This window comes from Beta vulgaris, chromosome 5 (genome assembly GCF_026745355.1).
Source record: "Beta vulgaris subsp. vulgaris cultivar EL10 chromosome 5, EL10.2, whole genome shotgun sequence".
NCBI classification, from domain to species: Eukaryota; Viridiplantae; Streptophyta; class Magnoliopsida; order Caryophyllales; family Amaranthaceae; genus Beta; species Beta vulgaris.
This window is the reverse complement of record NC_079206.1, coordinates 38,527,020-38,546,463: the sequence shown is the minus strand read 5'-3', so window position 1 is coordinate 38,546,463 and position 19,444 is coordinate 38,527,020. Positions and strand designations below refer to the sequence as shown.

General features: G+C 34.6%; 1 long non-coding RNA gene across 2 annotated transcripts; it reads left to right on the top strand.

Annotated features, from left to right (window-relative positions):
* Positions 1–15,453: 15,453 nt before the first annotated feature.
* Positions 15,454–18,459, top strand: LOC104898835 (uncharacterized). 2 transcript variants are annotated; one of them, XR_007270339.2, is made up of 4 exons: positions 15,454–15,808; positions 16,554–16,640; positions 17,530–17,598; positions 18,250–18,459. It is a non-coding gene; the product is annotated as an uncharacterized LOC104898835 (long non-coding RNA). The 2 variants fall into 2 exon arrangements; XR_008969460.1 differs by lacking the exon at positions 16,554–16,640 and having other exon boundaries at positions 15,460–15,808.
* The last annotated feature ends 985 nt before the right edge of the window (positions 18,460–19,444 follow it).

Sequence of the window (19,444 nt, the reverse complement as noted above, 5' to 3'; positions counted from 1 at the left end):
TTTATTTTGTTGATTATAAGTGTTAGGAGAACCTATGAGTTCAAAGTAAGCCTAATTGACTGTTCTTAAATTCATTAAAGGTGAAAATTGTTCTAGTTTATTCCTTTGAAGGAAAAAAGTTTAGTAGTTATTTTTTTAGTAGGAGTGAAGAAGACAATACATTATATTATATGCTAAGAATTGTGAAATTAGTCATTTGAAGTTTTATGTAGTTGGATGATCTTTAATGTTTAGTTACATGAGTAGGCCTAGGGAAGAGAAATTTCATTATTTGTGGAAACAAGTAGGAGGTCAATGGTTTATACCAGCTTGGATGAATTATAAGATTTGATAGTTATAAATTATGATTATGGATATTGTCAACATTATTTTAGCTTCAATATAGATATTACCTTAAAAAAAAGGTGAAAAAAGGGATATTATGAGGACATTACAGGGACCATATTTGAAACTGGATTTAATTAAGGAATTTTTCCCTAAGTTGAATCGCAAATATTTTAAAAGGTGTTATCGTTGTTATAGTTAAGCAAAGAAAGTACGAAGTAAGACCATATTTGAAACTTTAACAGGTTCCTTTAGATCTTTTTTGTTTTAAAGGTGAAGTAATATACTAGAATTCTCTAAATGTATTCTAAGTTGATTTTCTATTGAATTTGAGTGTCAAGAGGAGTATTATTTTTGGGAGTACTCATAAATGTTTGCTTGAATGATGGTGTATAATTGCTGTTTTGAAAATATGAAAGATAGAGTGACTATATATAAGGATTGGGTATATCACTTATTGAAATAAACAAGTGACTCTAACAATAGATTAAATATATTCTTTTGGGAGAAATATGGAGCTTAATAAAAGAGAAAAAGGGAAGAAACTAGTCATTCAAGGTAATTGATTTTGGAAAGAACAATCGTATTTTTATATTATGGATTTAAGCATTGAGTTTATATTATGTGAAGGAGTTAAGTTTATTGAAATGAAGATTGTATAAATTTTCAGGAAAAAGTGTTTATTTACTATCTCAAGTCCTAGTTGACTATTGTTTATTTTTGAGAGAATATTAATTATGGTACGTACTTTAAGAAAATTTTGAAGATGAATTTCGAGGAGTTTCAGTTTTGAGGACCTAATAAGTAAGGAATTTCTTGAAGTATATGTTGTGTTAGTATATATACTAACAAGTTTTGCTTGTGAATAATGATGAATTGATTTTATCATGATTTGTAATAAAGTAGGATTAAGGATAATTTTTTTAGTGATATTCATTGTGAGACCTTCATGAGTTATGTGAAGTTGATTAAATTTTGAGGAGAAAGCAAACATATTTTACAAACAAAAGGAAAAAAACTGTTTGAATATTGTATTTTCGAGTAAAGCTTACGAAAGGTTTAATAAGGTTCTTTTATTCTCACTATATTATAGCATTTTGATAATATATTATTATTTGCTCAAATAGTTTTCCTACAAAACTTGTCTTTAGTATCCGTATGTAATTCTTTATTATTTCAAGAATTTGGAAAATTTTCCTACTCAAATTGTATAAACTTTTTAGTTTGTCATAAACTACCTTTTGTACTTATTCAAATACTTTCTTTATTATGTTGATCTATTATTGAAGGCAATTATTTCTATTATTAATACCTTGAAATAGGGATTTTTTTTCAAAAAAAAAAGGTGTAAAAGTTATTTTTGAAAGTGTTATTATCTCTCTAGTGATTTTATTATTACATTTCCAACAACGATTCTTATATTGTTTGTATTACAAAGTTGGTAAATAATTTTAAGTAAGTTTTAAGCCTTAGCGAGTTACAGGGACATAACTCCTTTTAAGGGGGGTAGAATGCGATAGAGTTTCGCGCTTTTAACCACAAAACGCTATTACCTAATTTTGACTTATTATATGAGTTATTAAATGAGCCAACTTACTTTAATAGAAATTTTTTGGTATATATGTGAATTACTTGCTTTATTTCTTACTTGCTTGTTTCAAGTTTCGAGGATGAAACTTTTTTTAAGGGGGGTAGTCTGTAATACTCCATATTTTAGTAAGTTATTAATTATAATTTTTAAAAGGGTTTTGTTTATTAAAAAGGTTTATTTTATTATAAAAGTTTTAAATAGGCTTTTATATATAATAGAGTTTTAAAATAGAATTCTAGCCCAAATTAAATATTGGCGCTAAGTTTACAAATTATAATTCAAATAGTTAGTTTAGGAGTTCAGAAAAGATTTTAAAAAACAAATAAAAAAGAGAAAAAGATTTAATGAATTTTTTTTAAGAAAAGATTTACAAAAAGAAAAAAGAAAAAAGAAAAAAGAAAAAAAAAATTCGGCGCAGCCAAGAAGCACGCCATTGAGACGAGTGAAATGTTTGATAAGTTTTGTTAATTTTACTTTCTTACTTCTTTTAGTTATTTTACCTTCTATAGTTCAGCTCGTCTTGCAAGAGACGGACTAATTATAATAATAAAATTAGGCGGAGCCCAATAGGCCCAAAATAGAAATACCCACCTCACAAAACCAAATCCCAAAAAAATAAAACCCAACGCCCCCCAAAACCCACAAACCCAATCCCAAAAAACTGAAACCCATAAAATTTAAAACGCCTACCTGAAAGTTTTTTTTCACCTGACAGTTTCTTCTTCAACCTCATTTCTCTCTCGAAATTCTTCCAATTTTCAACCGAAGAAACAATCGAAAACACACGATTCTACTAAATTTCGGTGGAAAACCATCAATTTGCATACAAAAGATCATTCCATCAACTTAGGTATGTGTTTTATAGTCATATTTTCTTCAATTCCTGATTTGTTTTTCTACTAATTTAATGAATTCTTTTGAACTGCGATATTTTTAGGTTTTTCATACAATTATCTGGTGTATAATAGCGAAATATGGTAAGACGAAAGAAGAAATCGCCAAAAATGCCAACAGATGAAGGTATTTTACTAAATTTTAGCGTAAATTTCAATTAATAAACGCCAACTGCGATTTTGCTTGATATTAATTTTTGTACGATTTTGCTTGCGGTTTTGCTTGATTCTATGAACTCATGCATTCACATTTTGCATTTTGATTTCAGATTTTACATATTAAATGTTTGTTTCTCATTATTGAATTAAGGTTTAGAGTTGTGGATATTCTTTCCATTGATCTGATGATTTTGCTTGATTCTATGAACTCATGCATTCACATTTTGCATTTTGATTTCAGATTTTACATAGTAAATGTTTGTTTTTCATTGTTGAATTTAGGTTTTGAGTTGGGGATATTCTTTCCAGTGATCTGATGATTATGATTTTTTGATGTGAATCTCACTATGACTGTTGATATATATTATTATATGTGCTTGGTTTTTTTTAAACTTGAACAAAGCTCATTATAAGTAGATATATAGTTGAATCCTGAAACAAAATAAAACAATATTCTGCTTCTGCTGCAAAAATGAACACATAAATGCATTTTGTGTTTTTAGACATTCATTATAAATGCATTATGTGCTTGTTGTATTGGTGGACACATAAATGCAAAAATGGACAAATGATTGTAAATTATACATTGTTTCATTTAGTTACCATTAAACTTGTATTTGTAGCCAGTTTATGTCATTTAGTTACCATTTATTTTAAGATAAGAAGGACTTCACAATCACTTAGCCCAACATCAATCCTAAATCTATAACCATCTCTATATCATAATCTATAACCATCTTTATATCTAAATCTAATAGATATTTCAGAGTATAAATTCTCACCCACCTGCACTCCCTCCCCCTCCCACTACCTGCATTCCCCACCCCCTCCCACTGCCCTGCCACATTCCCCCCACTACACACCCTCCCATTGCACTACCCTGCCACAGTCCCCCCCACTGCACACCCTCCCACTACACACTCCTCCTCCCCCCCACTGCCCCATTGCCACTGCCCTCACCCACTGTCCCCTCTCGCCCACTGCCTCCCACTCCCTGCACTCACTGCCTCCCCTCCCTCACACACCCTCACTCACCCACCTGCACTCCCTCCCACTGCCTGCACTCACTGCCTCCCCCCTCCCTTACACACCCTCATTCACCCACCTGCACTCCCTCCCCTCCCACTGCCTGCACTCCCCACGCCCTCCCACTGCCCTGCCACAATTTCCTTATATGCTAATTGGGATTAGTTCTGTACTTTTGTTGTTTCATTGGATCTTCGCTGCACTCTTATACTATTTTATAGTATATAAATTTCTGATCTTTCTCAAATTTCTTTTGTAGGTTTTTTTATATTTTTATTTTGAGGGGGTGGGTGAGGTTTTGATGCAGGAGCATCTAGTTCAAGCAACCAAGGTCTTCTTCTACATGATCAAAAGGAGATCATGGTAAAGGAGGTTCAATTTCTAAGCCTAACTAGCTCGGTTTACTAAAACCTTACTTAAGCAACTTGATTAGGCTAATCCTATGTTAATCTCTACTTAAGCAAGATTAAATACTTAATGACACCTTAAACATCATTATGTATTGTAATCAAGTTTAGTAAGTGATTAGTAGCCTAATACATGCTTAAGTTATGTTAATCATGCTTTAGAAGTAAGCTAGTTAAGCTCATTTAGTTGGTTCTTTAAGCTTTTAGGAATGTTTTTGCTGCATTTTGGTGCCACCTCCATGAATTTGAAGCCTTGGGAAGTGAGACCCATATGAAGTTCACATGGCAAGGAGAGCTCATCCAATGAGAAGAGAAGCTTCAAGGCAAGGATGCTTCTGCCCAGCTCCAGCGTCCTCTTAGCTTCCCTTTGAAGCTTTTGGGCAACATCATTTCTCTGCAAATTGACAAGCTTTTGAGGAGTAATAGTTTAATATGTTTACTTTAGTATCCTATTGGTAGTTTTACTGTTTTGTAACTTCCAATAGAAATCTAAGCTAGTTTGTAGGAAGGTGTGCTGGACAGTTGTAATTGTTGTTTCATGTTTTTTATTAGCTTAGTTGGCATAGCTAGGGAAGTCCAAATCAGCCGAAATTTGGACACAATGTAAACAAATATGTTAGCTTTGCTATCCTTTTGGAATTAAGTCATTTGAATCAAAATTGAGAGAGTTATACTCAAAACATTAAGCTGTGTGCTTATTGCTTATTCCGGTCAGTTTGGCCTTTCTTAAATCTTTGCTTAATTCTTTCACTTAAACGTTGAATTTAGTGAATGAAACTCAAAGTAGATGCAAGTTAGAAGCTTATTGTTATAACTTGATCTTAGATTGGTGGTATTTGGTTGTGAAAGTGGTGGTTGTTCAATCAAATTGAACCGGTTTGTAACAACGTTTATGTTCTCTTTCTTTGTTCTTGTTCTTTCTTTGAATGCTCTTGAATATTAATCAATATGTATCATTTGGTATCAGAGCTGTAGGTTGATTAAGAGCATTCTAATTCATCCCTAAACACATTAAACACACAAACAAAACCCAAACACAATCCCCCCCAAAACCGAACCTAATTCTAAGCCAAACACACTTCTTTTCTTTCTTTCTAGCCTAATTCTTGTTGAGGTTGAATCAATCATGAGTGGAGGTGAAGAAAATCAGTTTAGAAGGGATGAACTTGAGTGAAGCAAGGTTGGTAGGAGTGGAGAATCAAATAGCCACTTTAAGTGAACAAATGGCTAATTTGATGACTGTTGTTAGAGAAGGGTTTAGAGGACCTTTAAGGAGAGAAAATGTGGAGGATGAAGGTGTAGCTATGATAGTAGTGAGGAGTTCTCTCTGAATCTTCAAGAACTAGGAAGAAAACCACAAAAGAAAGATGATTTTAGAGACATTAAGTTAGAGTTCCTGAGTTTGATGGAAACCTTAATCCAGATGCTTATTTGGAGTGGGTTTCAAGGTGTGAAAGGATCTTTGAACTTAAGGAGTATGATGATGTAAAATCTTTCAAAGTTGCTGTAGCTAAACTAAAGGGGTATGCATCCTAAAATCAAGAGTTGGAGTAAGCTAAAAAAAAAATGAGGGAGAAGTTTTTACCATCTACTTACACTCTTGATTTGTATAACAATTGGCCGAATTCTCAAGACCATAAAGGGGTAGAACATTACATCCATGAGTTTGAAAAGTTGTTAATGAAATTGATGTACAAGAGAGAGAGAGCAAACAATGTCTAGATTTCTAGGAGGCTTAGAAAAAGACATTAGGAGGAAGGTGGAGTTACATCCTTATTCTACCTTAGATGAACTCTTTAAGTTAGCTCTTAAAGTTGAAAAACACATTAAGGAGAAGAAGAAGAAACCTTTTGTGAAGGGAACTACCTATTCTAAGGGAGTTTCTAATGTTAAAACACCATACACATCTCCTTACACCCCTAAAGTGAGGTTGAAAGTAGTTGATAAAGGGAAGAATAGTGGATGAAACCTCAAAAAAATCTGATGTAAAGTGCTTTAAGTGTCATGGTTATGGTCATTATCAAGCTCAATGTCCTAATAAAAGAGTAATGACTTTAATTGACATTAAAAACATTGAAGAATCACTTGAACAGGAAGAAAACCGAAGAGGAGCATGAAGAGGAGGCCGAAAGTGATGAAGCTTTGGAGGTTGGAGAGGTGACTCAAGGAGACAATTTAAGCCTTGTTTTAAGAAGAGTTCTTCATGCCAAAGAAGCTGAATTGGTTCCTCTCAAAGGGATCAAATCTTTCAAACCAAATGCTTGATTGGAGGGAAGATATGTTCGATGATCATTGATGGAGGAAGCTGCACCAATGTGCTCATCTTCTATGGTGGACAAGCTCAATCATGCTACTTTCTCACATCCAAAACCATATAAGCTTCATTGGCTTAATGATGGCAATTGTGTGGAGGTAACAAAACAAGCTTTAATTAGCTTTTCTTTTGGTGATTCTTATAAAGATGAAGTTTTATGTGATGTATTACCTATGGATGCATGTCATGTACTCTTAGGTAGACCTTGGCAATCTGATAAAGAAACCTTGCATAATGGTAGGACTAATACTTACACTTTCATGCATAACAAGAAGAAAATTGTACTTAGTCCTAGCCCATGGCCGAATCATCTTAAACCTAAAACAACCTCACCTAAAACACAAAACAAAAAAACCTTAATCCTTTCTAAACCTCAACTTGATAAAGCTGTAGAAAAGGGGAAGGTTATGTATTTGTTGTTGTTATTGGATGAAAATGATGTAAACTTAATGAAGTGCACGAAATGGTGAACCTTTAGTGAAGGAGTTTGGTGATGTTTTTCCTATTGATCTTCCATGTGGATTACCCCCTAGTAGAGGAATTGAACACCAAATTGACTTAACCCTGGCGCCCCTTTACCTAATAAACCAGCTTATAGATGTAATCCTGAAGAAGCTAAGGAGTTACAAAAACAAGTTAGTGAGTTGTTAGCTAAAGGATTTGTGCAAGAAAGTCTTAGTCCATGTGCTGTGCCTGTCATTTTGGTTCCTAAGAAGGATGGTTCTATGAGGATGTGTGTGGATTGTCGTGCTATTAAAACATAAACAGTGAAGTATAGGTATCCAATACCTAGACTTGATGATTTGCTTGATGAGTTACATGGTTCCACTATATTTTCGAAGATTGATTTAAGAAGTGGTTATCATCAGATTAGAATCAAAGAGGGTGATGAATGGAAAACAGCTTTTAAAACTAAGAGTGGTTTGTATGAGTGGCGTGTGATGCCATTTGGTTTGACAAATGCTCCTAGTACTTTCATGAGCTTATGCATGAGGTACTCAGACCCTTCATTGGTATCTTTGTTGTTGTTTATTTTGATGATATTCTTGTATAGTCAAAGTGAACAGGAACATCTAATGCATCTCAAGAAGGTTTTCCTTAAACTAAGGGAAAAGAAGCTGTATGCAAAGATGGAGAAGTGTGAGTTCTTTACTTCAAGTGTGACATTTCTTGGATTCATAGTGTCATCTAATGGCATTTCTATGGATGAATCTAAGGTGGAAGCAATCAAGTCATGGCCAGTTCCTAAATCTATCACTGAGGTTCGAAGTTTCCATGGTTTAGCTTCTTTTTACAGGAGATTTATCAAGAACTTTAGCACCATCTTGGCGCCATTGACTGAGTGTATCAAGAAAGGGTCCTTTATTTGGACTCCTGCAGCACAAGAAGCATTTGATCAATTGAAGAACATGCTTAGTAAGGCTCCTGTTCTAGCCTTACCTGATTTCAAGAAAGTGTTTGAAGTGGAGTGTGATGCAAGTGGCGTGGGCATTGGAGCTGTTTTACAACAAGGAGGGCGCCCCATAGCCTATTTCAGTGAGAAGCTAATCAATCTAGACTCAACTACAGCACTTATGATAAGGAGTTCTATGCTATTGTTCGTGCCTTGACTCATTGGACTCATTATCTCAGACCAGCTCATTTGTGTTACATTCAGACCATCAGGCTTTGAAGTACATAAATGGACAACATAAGCTCAGTCCAAGACATGCAAAATGGGTGGAATTCCTTCAGTCCTTTGATTTTGTTTCAAAATATAAAACTGGAGTTTCTAACATTGTTGCAGATGCTTTATCAAGGAGGCATTCTATGCTTTCTCTTATGGAGGCTCGTGTACTTGGCTTTAGCATCTTAAAGACTTGTATTATGATGATCCAGATTTCTCTTTATTGTTAGAAGCATGCAAAGAAGGATCTCATGGAGCTTATTCATTGCAAGATGGCTTTCTTTTTCGAAACAACAAGCTGTATCCCTAAATGCTCATTAAGGGATTTGCTAATCAAGGAGGTTCATGGAGGAGGACTAGCAGGACACTTTGGCATTAACAAAACTGTTGATGTATTGCAGGAACACTTCTACTGGCCGAAACTTGCAGGAGATGTTCATGCTATTCTAGCTCGATGTTCTATATGTCAGAAGGCTAAAAGCTCCTTTCATCAAGGCTTTACACGCCTCTACCTGTTCCAGTTCAACCATGGGAAGATGTGAGCATGGATTTCATTGTTGCTCTACCTAGAACTCAAAGGCAGAAAGATGCAATCATGGTGGTGTAGATAGATTCTCTAAAATGGCTCATTTCATTCCTTGTAATAAAACTGATGATGCTATTCATGTTGCTGATTTGTTCTTTAAAGAAATAATTAGACTTCATGGAGTTCCTAAGTCTATTGTTTCTGATAAAGATGTAAAGTTTCTTAGCTATTTCTGGAAGAACTTGTGGAAGCTTTTAGGTACTAAGTTGCTGTTTAGTACTACTGCTCATCCTCAAACTGATGGCCAGACTGAGGTGACCAACAGGACATTAACTATGCTGCTAAGGACACTTGTGAACAAGTCTCAAAGGATTGGGATCTAAAGCTAGCTCATGCTGAGTTTGCTTACAATAGATCACCAACTTATGCTACTAAACACTCACCATTTGAGGTAAATTATGGGATTAATCCTTTAAGTCCTATTGATTTACTTCCATTTCCTATTGAAGCACATAGTAGCAAAGAAGCTGAAGTGAAAGCAAAGGAGATGAAGCAACTTCATCAGCAAATTCGAACCAGAATAGAGAAGGTGAATGAAGCATACAAGGTTCGAGCAAAACAAGCACAGGAAAGAAGTTCTTTACAAGCCAGGTGATCTAGTGTGGTTACATCTAAGGAAGAGAGTTTCCTACAAGGAGGAAGAACAAGCTAATGCCACGAAGTGATGGTCCTTCAAAGTGCTAGAGAAGATCAACAACAATGCATACAAGATAGAATTGCCAGATGAAATGGGAAACATCTCAGCTACATTCAATGTTGGTGATTTAGCTCCATATCTTGCAGATGATTCGAGTTACAAGAAGACCTTTTCGAACCTGAGGAGAATGATGCAGGAGCATCTATTCAAGCAACCAAGGTCTTCTTCTACATGATCAAAAGGAGAACATGGTAAAGGAGGTTCAATTTCTAAGCCTAACTAGCTCGATTTATCTAATCCTATGTTAATCTCTACTTAAGCAAGATTAGTAATACTTAATGACACCTTAAACATCATTATGTATTGTAATCAAGTTTAGTAAGTGATTAGTAGCCTAATACATGCTTAAGTTATGTTAATCATGCTTTAAGAAGTAAGCTAGTTAAGTCATTTATTGGTTTAAGCTAGTTTAGGAATGTTTTTGCTGCTTTTGGTTGCCACCTCCACTGAATTGAAGCCTTGGGAAGTGAAGAAGCCATATGAAGTCACATGGGCAAGGAAGCCATCCAATGAAAGAGAAGCTTCAAGGCAAGGATGCTTCTGCCCAGCTCCAGCGTCACTCTAGCTTCCTTTGAAGCTTTTGGGCAACATCATTTCTTCTGCAAATTGGACAAGCTTTTGAGGAGTAATAGTTTAATATGTTTACTTTAGTATCCTATTGGTAGTTTTACTGTTTTGTAACTTCCAATAGAAATCTAAGCTAGTTTGTAGGAGTGTGCTGGACAAGTTGTAATTGTTGTTTCATGTTTTTTATTAGCTTAGTTGGCATAGCTAAGGAAGTCCAAATCAGCCGAAATTTGGACACAATGTAAACAAATATGTTAGCTTTGCTATCCTTTTGGAATTAAGTCATTTGAATCAAAATTGAGAGAGTTATACTCAAAACATTAAGCTGTGTGCTTATTGTCTTTCCGGTCAGTTTCGCCTTTTAAATCTTTGCTTAATTCTTTCACTTAAAACGTTGAATTAGTGATGAAACTCAAAGTAGATGCAAGTTAGAAGCTTATTGTTATAACTTGATCTTAGATTGGTGGTATTTGGTTTGTGAAAGTTGGTGGTTGTTCAATCAAATTGAACCGGTTTGTAACAAAACGTTTATGTTCTCTTTCCTTGTTCTTGCTTCTTTCTTTGAATGCTCTTGAATACTTAATCAATATGCATCATTTGGTATCAGAGCTGTAGGTTGATTAAGAGCATTCTAATTCATCCCTAAAACACATTAACACACAAACAAAACCCAAACACAATCCCCCCCTAAAACCGAACCTAATTCTAAGCCAAACACACTTCTTTTCTTTCTTTCTAGCCTATTCTTGTTGAGGTTGAATCAATCATGAGTGGAGGTGAAGAAAATCAGTTTAGAAGGGGCATGAACTTGAGTGAAGCAAGGTTGGTAGGAGTGGAGAATCAAATAGCCACTTTAAGTGAACAAATGGCTAATTTGATGACTGTTGTTAGAGAAGGGTTTAGAGGACCTTTAAGGAGAGAAAATGTGGAGGATGAAGGTGTAGCCTATGATAGTAGTGAGGAGATTCTCTCTGAATCTTCAAGAACTAGGAGGAAACCACAAAAGAAAGATGATTTTAGAGACATTAAGTTAGAAGTTCCTGAGTTTGATGGAAACCTTAATCCAGATGCTTTTTTGGAGTGGGTTTCAAGGAGTGAAAGGATCTTTGAACTTAAGGAGTATGATGATGTAAAATCTTTCAAGGTTGCTGTAGCTAAGCTAAAGGGGTATGCATCCCTTTGGTGGGAGAATGTTGTACTAGCTAGGAGTAGGAAACAAAAGCCTAAAATCAAGAGTTGGAGTAAGCTTAAAAGGAAAATGAGGGAGAAGTTTTTACCATCTACTTAAGACGTAAACAACCTCCTACAAAGGAAGAAAAAGACGTAAACAACCTCCTACAAAGGAAGAAAAAGATCAAAAAGAGATACCTCAAGGAAAAAGAATGAAATTGGTAAAACAGAGTACTCGAAAGGATTCACTACAATCACCTGGAAGGAAACCCATAACAAGGGTAATGAAGACTTCTCCGGAGAATGAGATGGACGCTTCACAACAATCACCTCGTACAAAAGCAAAGAACAAAGGAAAACAATATTTGAAAGAGATTGACCAAGATGATTCTTAAAAAAAAAAAAAAAAAACCGTAAAACCAGGTTTACATTTCATTCATTTTAAAATTATGTAATTCATATTTATTGTTCCTTTACAAAATATTTAATTAATGTTTTATAATACAGTATTAGTTGACATTTTATATCATTTAGTAACTAGTTTAATTCTATTAGTCACCACTTATGGCACTAAATTGTATTTCTATAGTACTTATGGCTCATTTAACTTTTATGTTTAAATTATGTTTTTATGTCCATTATTCAACACTAAAACATTAACTTTTTAGAAAAAATTAGTTGCAAAACAAAAACATGGTTATCACTGCATTAACTCGTTTTGTGCTCAATATTGTTCATTTTGTCACCAGTTTATCTCAATTAGTGATCAGTTTAATGTCTGATGATCAATATGGTTGTGATGTTTGTTGTTGTTCCAAATTCGTTTATAGGGCTAAGAAAGTTTTGATTTCGACATATTGTTCCCCTAGTGGACTGTTCAAATTGAATGAGCAACTCACTACAGATCAAAGAGTGCATGTGGAATTTATGGGATTTGGAGGATTGCTTATGCTAAACATGAATGCGTATTATCAAGGGATGGTGGACTGGCTGGTCCAACAGTATAACGGGAGCAGGCACTGGTTTACAGTTGATGCAACTAGGGTATGCAATATAACTGAAGTTGATGTTTATGACATCTTTCAACTGCCAAAAGAAGGTGATCCTATTATCCAAAACTCTCTTGCCAAAAGAGACAATCCAGATCTTTGGGCACAAAATCATTGGCGTGAAGAATTAGGATGTAAAGGGAATGCACAAATAAAAGTATCCAAACTGGTTGAAGAGATTTTGAAACTACCAAATGGAGGTCGAAGATTCCAAAGCTATTATGCTATGTATGCCCTCTCGACATTTCTCACTCCTACACCACACAACAACATAGACATGGATATAACAAAAGCACTTCTGGATCCCGTGCAAATCCCAAGAATGAATTGGTGCAGCTATGTGTTGGAGAGATTGGATAGAGTTGTAACAAGTTGCAACAAAAAAGAATCAAAGTATAGGTGGGTGCATCATCATACTACAACTTGTTTACTTCCATCGTTTACTTTGGAAGGGAATGCAAACCCCAACATCACTTCCACTAATTCAGTATTGGACATATGAAATAGTTCGTGAGCATGTGCTAGAAGAGGTTGCAGCAAAGAACAACAAAGGAGGAATATTTGGTATGGGTGAGTGGGAAACAATAGTGTTCCCAATATGCCTTAATAAAAACAGGTATGATACTATTATGTTTTTTATGTTGTTTTATGTGTGGTATAAAGTTTTAAATTCATATTCACTGTAAATTATTATATCATTGCTCATTCAATACTAAGGTAGTTACATTTTAAGTACTTCTATTTCATTTTAAGTACTACAAATCTGAAATCACTAATTCCAATCATTTGAGGATCATGTAAAGACATTAGTAGCTACTATAACTTGATTGGTGACCACTTTAATTCTTTTAACCTAAAGTTCATTGGTCATCATTCTTTTAACCTAAAGTTGATTGGTCATCATAGAATAACTTAACATTAGGTATATAATCTACTGTTCCCAATCTTACTCAATGGAAACAGGTTTGAAACTCAGCATGAAAACATGAATGAAGGTTCTCCATTGCATTATGATCAAAATTCTACAATGACGGGGTCAAAGCCACAACCAATGGTGATTACAAATTCTGCAGAGAGGATAATAATAATCAAGCTTCCCAAAGGCACGATGACTGATGAAGAAATTGAAAAAACTACAAAAGATGTAAGTTTAAATTTGCTCTTAAAATGCAGTACATTTGTTTGTTACCATTTTAATTACTTTAGTTAGCAGTTTAATTACATTTGTTACTAGGGTAATATCCCCATGCAAATGAGTTATAAAATTCTTAAGTTTAGAAAGACAGTGGGAATCAGGAAATCTGTTTTGGAGGAGAATAAACTTTATTGCAAACTTGTTATAACAAAGATTTTCTTATTATGACAAGAAGGAAAATGCAGTACATGTTGTTGTTACCATTTTAATTATTTTAGTTACCAGTTTCATTACATTTGTCACTAGGTTGGTTACAAGGTACTGTCATAATATTTTTGTGATTATACATTAGTTCTACTAGATTAATTGCATTAATATTTTATTATTTCAATTATTTGCAATGACGATCCTTGTAATTTTGACAGCCTATTGATCAAGCTCGTCTAAAATTGGGACGCGACCTAGAGGTTTGCTATAGCATGCACATGCGAAAGTTAGAGGAGCTTAAACAAAGGAACGAGGATGTTCCACAGGATGGATCACCCACATTGACTCAACTGATAGAGAACCCTGAAGTTCTTCAACAGATTGATGACAATGAGAAGCTCCTAACAACAACAAGGCAAACAGTTCTAGAGATGCCATCATTTGACTTGGGTATACCCGAAATGAACCAAAAAAAGCAACCCAAAAAACCCAAACAACAAGAAGATCAAAGCAAACTTGTTCCTCAACAAGTCTTTACGAGACGATCAAAGAGACACCAAGAAGCACAAAAACAAGAAGCAGCCACTGAAGTACTACCAAAAGACTCTGCTACAAGAAGAATCTCTCCTAGAAAAACAAAGAATGCCTCCTAGCAATGTAACAACCCGATTCCCGAGCTGCTAGGTAAATACACTTAAGATTCACTAATCACAATCAATGCTTAATAAGCCTCAAATTAAACATTTACTCACAGCGGAAACATAACCTTGAAAACGATCCTGGACATGTGGCTTATTGGCCCACAAAACAAAATCCTTTATATAGGACTTCAATTACACCGGTATCTCGACTAATATTCCCAAATATTGTATACAACAAAATATATCAGAAACTATTCCTTAATTGACTACCTAAAATACAAACTCAATCCATAAGCTACGACGACATCTTTATCTTGCTTCACTTCAAAATTCTGAGCTCACAACACCAAACCTGCAACAACGTTTGACTCTGCCACCCACCAAGTGACAGGCCACAGAAATGACAACATTATCAGCAAAGCTGAATACACACTGTATGTGTAATAGGATATACAAGTTTAGGTGTATTTTGAAAACTAACACATAGTTATAATAACAAATAATCACATTCAACTCAGTTATTATCGTTTCACAAAATCAAATCGTTTGGCATGAACGCGAATGGAGAGGGGTACCACGCAGTACCAACTGTCTCCAACCTGTTGAGGGTCGTCACCCCACCTTTTATTGTTCTGCTTGCAAGACTTAACCGGACATGTCCTATAACGCCAGGAATTCGCCCTTCCTGGAAGGCAACAGTTAGGGACTCTACCCGCCCTAACTCGGGTGCATGTTCATGCCTCACTTTCATATTTATAATATAAGTTATTTAATGATTCGTATTTGAATCCTCAATACTCATAACATAACACCATATTCGGCCTTATCTGGTCTTAACTCATATCTGAATCATTTCCTCATTATCATACCAAATTCACAACTAACTCATAGAGAAACATAGTATTTTCGAACAATTCCAATAATTGAACAAAAGGATACTTTTATAACAATCCAATAGCAATTCACAACTAACTCATAGAGATGCATCTATAATCATCACAACAAGAATCCGCCTTTTTAGCGTCTGCCTTTAGCGTCCGACGATATAAGCGGACGGTAAATTTAAAATCAGCGTCCGGTAAACGACAGATGCAAATTAGCGTCCGCTTTTTGAAATTTAGCGGCCGTTCTTTTAAACTGACGCTAATTAGCGTCCGTCTAGTTATAATACCGTCCGAAAGACGGACGCTAAATAAGAGGTATAAAAAAAAAATGCGTCCAGTCGACCAAACTAACAACCCTAACCCACGCTTCTCTCTTCTTCACTCTTTCCACGCCTCTCTCTCTTCCTAACTCTCATCTCACGTTTCTCTCTCTTCCTCACTCTCATCTCACATTTTCGTGCTCTATCTTTCTTTCAGATCTCACGAAATCAGGTATTTCTACTCAGATTTAACTAATAAATTTGTTTTTTTTACTTTTGATTGTTGATTATGTAGTTTGTTTTTTCGATTTTCTTTGTTTTTTTAATTTCGTTTTGCGTTTTCTTGTTCTTGGTTTTTCGGTTTTTCCTAGATCTGAAATTCCTAAGATTTTTTTTTTTTTTTTGTTTTTCGATTTTTCTTTATTTTTTTGAGTTTTCGGTTCTATGAGATTTTGATTTTGTGTGTATTTTCTCGATTTTGATTTTGATTTTGTGTGTTTTTATTTTCGGCTACTTGGTTTTATTTTTTTTGGGCATGAATTTTCGTCTTTTTTGGAAATCAATTTTTCGTTTTTTTTCCGTTCTTCGCTTTTTAGGAATCAATCTGTATAATTTTTTTTAAAATCAATTTAGGGGTTGGTTATTTTTGGGAAAATATCATATATAGATGTACTGTGCAATTCTAAACCCTTATCAGATATAGGTTTAGGGTTTCTTAATTCCCTTATCAGAAATTAGTTGTTCTTTTTTTTCCGTTCTTCTTTGATTGATATTTGATCATCATCATGCTAATTTGTCTTGTTTCAATTTGTATTTATGAATATCTTAACTTGTTTAGTATAGCTAAAGAATAAGTAACAAGTTCCTGAAATTAGAGAATATGCATCAATTGACTGTGTTTTTGTATTAACAAGTTCCTGGCATTAATTTCTATGGGGCATATGATACCTATCTGCTTAATCATGTTTTTAATATAGCCGCTAATAAGGAGGAGGGGTTTGGGCTTGGGTGGAAAGAGATGGATAAAGGACACAGAATCTTATCATTGGAGTCTCCATCACAAAGTAAGCACCTAACTGCTACTTGAGAAACACTTGGTTAATATATCAACCATCATTAAGGGAAAACAATAATTTATCACATCCATATCAAGCGATTAAGAAAACTCAGAATGATACAATTCACCAATTTGTCGTTTTCCACGGAATACTTTAAATCCCACTTTTTTATGGTTTGTTAACAACAGATTGGTTAAACATGTCAAAACCAGACTACTCTTTCAGGAGTCAGGACTGAAGGTTTGGTGAGCAACTACACAAAAGAAGGTAGAAAGTTAGATGGTGGAGAAGAAGCTAAGTGGTTTAAGATGTACCGTCTATATTGACACCCTTATGTTACTTATAACCCAATATGCTAACCAAAAAGTACAAGGAAGGAAATTATGAACACTATATACACAAGCAAGTAGCAAAGAATGAAGCGGAAGCAGTACAGTAATTTTAAAATGCTAATGGGAAAACTGTTATCATGCAACTAAACTAAAATAACATAGACAAAGACAATTACCAGCATAGCAACCAGGCAACAAGGAAACAAAGATTATAGTGCCAGCAAAACTGGGACATCTAGATCCTTTTCTGTGTGGGTCTTTTTTTCCCATAGAAATTAGATCTTTTTTACACAATGTTTGGATTACAAAACCAAGTTGATTGAATGTGTGTAACCTTGACTTAATGCAGGTAGTCTTTTTTTCTGTTACATGGAGTCCTTGTAGCTGTCGTTCAGCTGGATTACTGGTCATTGTTTCTTGTCTCTTAGAGCAGCATGTCTATATATAGTATATAAAGCATATCACTAGCATGTTATTTACTTGTTCCCAAAATGTATATAATCAGTTTCATTAAGTGGTGCATAGATTATGTTAACATCATTCATGTTGATTGTACTGTGCAGGGAAGATATTGGAATGAGCCTTAGTCTTGTGGTCAACTAAAGTGGCATGAAAATTACTACAGTTAAAGGGTAAGATTCATCAATTCTCTTTTAATATAGTTTTGTATTTTGATTGTGGTTTAGATACCTTTAGTTCAGTGGGAATATAGAGATTTCAATGTGTAGAGTAATATTTATCAATTCTCATTGTTGTCTTTTGGGGAGCGTATGTCAAATATGTCTTTATAAATTTGTTAGATTGGACATTTTAGGGCTTGATACGTGGGGCAATTTGACGCTTAAGTAAATTTGCATCAAATGTATGTATCAACTATATTATAGAAGACAACTTTATAGAAATGATCGACATCAAAGTAGCTTGAATTAGTTCAGAAATTGTTACACAGTTATTTTCCGTATGAGCTATATATATAAGTGGATGTGGATCTCTCTATTTTATCCAATGAAGCCGGGCCTGCTATGCTGCCATATCTCTTACTTGTGATGTGTGGTAACAACATTTTTAAAGTTTCTGAAAACACAATCACACCTCTGTCTAAATTTTGGCTGGGTGATGGGTTCGGGTGGGTGATGGGGGGCTGGGTGGTGGGTTAGGCTGGCTCGGGTGGGGGTTGGGGCAAAATAGGTTCCAGATTTATTTAGTTATTCATTTAATTCTTGTTAATAATTGTTTTTTTTCTGGTTAATTTCATTAATTTCTTTGTTTTGGTTGATTTGCAGGGTTATCACATTTGCGTTTGAGTTCCAGATTTTCGTTGTGGAGTTTAAAAGTGTACATGTAATTATATGAGATTTGTATTAGTTTTTGTTCTAAGTATACTAGAATTTAGTTATAGAATTATTTTTTTACTTGTATCTACATTTATTATCAATAATAATTGAATTGATTAATTTGTTTGCCTTAATAAAAGAAGTATGGTATTTGCATTATTTCATATCTTATTACATTTAATATCAATTAATTAAAAGCAAAAAGCTATTACATTAAATACTAGTTAACCAAAAGCAAAAAAAAAAAAGAAGTGCAATAATTAATGACTTGGGTCGCTAAGTAGTTAACCAAAAGCAAAAAAAGAAGTGTAATAAGGTTAACCAACAGCAGACACTAATTAGCGACTGCCAAGGCTAATTAGCGATTGCTTTTGGCGGTCGCTAATTAGGGTCTGCTTCTGGCGGTCGCTAATTAGTGTCTGCTTTTGGCGGTCGCTAATTTCGAAATATCAGACGCTAAATATTTAGCGGACGCTATTTGGAGAATTAGCGACCAGGTGTTTTGCATCAGCCCTTTAGCGTCCGTTGGCGGACGCTAATCTATTTAGCGTCCGATTCCGTATTTTTAGCGTCTGATTTTGGCGGACGGAAAGGAGTGACATTCTTGTTGTGTATGACCATTACTATAAACGATATATGATATCTAAAATTTAGTATAACACACACAGGAGCATTTAAATATATTTTGCTGAACATAAAGGTTACCTCAACTCTATAACAATTATAAATCATCATAAATTGATTTCCCATATCATCTTCAATTATATACGTTTACATAGCCATCCTCCAACAACCACCTCACATTAACATCAATAATCAATAACCAAACTTAACTATTCTAATCATCTTCTTCTAACGCAACCATTATGCTAATCAAACTGAATCCCGCAAATAGAAATTAACGAAGTCATTCCCATAACTCATAACTCGACTTCATACATATCAACTCCAACTACAATAATTATAACAGTCTCCCAATTCTAAGATTATGACTTCCCTCGCATCATCAACAACGACTATCCAAAAAGAACGATACAACAACAACATAATAACAACGGCACAAACAACAATAATACCACCTCCACCACCAACAATAACACCAACACCAATAACACAACATTAAGCACAATAACAGAACAACACA